Below are 1,304 nucleotides of genomic sequence, written 5' to 3' on the forward strand. Positions count from 1 at the left end.
TCATTGCTCTGTAGAAGCCTGAAAATCATCAAGAAAAGCATTAGACTCCAACCAGTAATCATTTACTCACACTCATATTTGAAACTTGTACAATGTCCTTTCAACACAGTTTTGAAGAATGGGCCAGTTGCTTTTTGTCCATGCAATTAGTCCACATGGGGACTGGAGATTTCAAGCTTCAAATAGAATGCAGGTAAAAGTTTCATGAAGGTGGTTCATATGACGTATATCATACGATAAGATCTGTGTGAATAATCTTCCCCTCTTAACTTCTGCAGATGGATCATGATTTGCTGAGTTCAGAAGTGGCTCAATACAATTCAAGAATTAATCATTTGGAATAGCTTTGTAAACTGGATCAACTTATTCTCATTCTGGGGTTGGAACGCCAGGTGAGTACATAATCAGATGTATTGCATATGTCAACAGAAAGCACAATAACATCATATTTGTGGTTTCTTGTAGTTTAAATACCTGGCCTGGATGGTAGCTGGTCTGCAGGAAGCTGAGTGCCCGTTCTTCCATCCAGGAATGAGTCCACAAACTGACAGTGGTCTTCACCATGACCCGTCTGGTCTCCAACATTGTAGAATTTACCTGAAGGGATGAGGAAGAAAAGAGTTGCCAATTTATAATCTATTCTAGCTTCAAATGAACCCATTGTATGCATCAGTGTTTGAAAGACTGACCGTTGAGGGAGTCGCTCAGGTAGATCTTGTATCGTAGGGAGTTGCAGAGTTGGATGCCAACAAATTTGCGGTACCACGTCCTCTTGACATACTGCTTCCCATTGCACTCAGAATAGGAGTCGGTTTTGAAGGGGAACTGGGTCCAAATGGCATCTTTACCTGAACGGCATACCGAGAAACCCCAAGATGTTATTTTATGAACTGACGAGACCAGATATTATGTTCTGGCACAGACTGTGCAAAACATTGTTTCTTTCTGAAAAGATTACTGGAGTACAGACACCATTTTTGTTTATACACGTTAGCAAAGGCCTGCTGGACATTAAGAGCTGAGGGGCTGCCCCATTAGTTTCTGTTTCCATTGGCTCCTGTCATAACCTCGTCTTACTATTGGCTAACTTTGCTCTCTATATCCATTTTTCCATTACTCTGTCAATTTCGGCTGGAATAGAAAATACACAGGAAGAAATCGAGGGAGATTCATATCAAACTGGCCCATTCTTGCAGCTCAATGAGTGCAAGAAAGTACCGAGGCCCTTATTTGAGAGTAGGGATGGAGGAGGATGGTGTTATCCATTTGCCACTCTTGGGTAAATGTTTTGTCTGGCTGAAAAC

The 1,304-nt window shown here is 41.6% G+C and overlaps 1 long non-coding RNA gene across 1 annotated transcript; it reads right to left on the reverse strand.

The window, feature by feature from the left end:
- Positions 1-895, reverse strand: LOC107682894 (uncharacterized). The gene is made up of 3 exons (XR_001633616.1): positions 690-895; positions 475-597; positions 1-18 (listed from the first exon to the last, which is right to left on the reverse strand). It is a non-coding gene; the product is annotated as an uncharacterized LOC107682894 (long non-coding RNA).
- Positions 896-1,304: the final 409 nt, after the last annotated feature.

This window comes from Sinocyclocheilus anshuiensis, unplaced genomic scaffold, assembly GCF_001515605.1.
Source record: "Sinocyclocheilus anshuiensis isolate Anshui unplaced genomic scaffold, SAMN03320099.WGS_v1.1 C32695235, whole genome shotgun sequence".
Classification (NCBI taxonomy): domain Eukaryota; kingdom Metazoa; phylum Chordata; class Actinopteri; order Cypriniformes; family Cyprinidae; genus Sinocyclocheilus; species Sinocyclocheilus anshuiensis.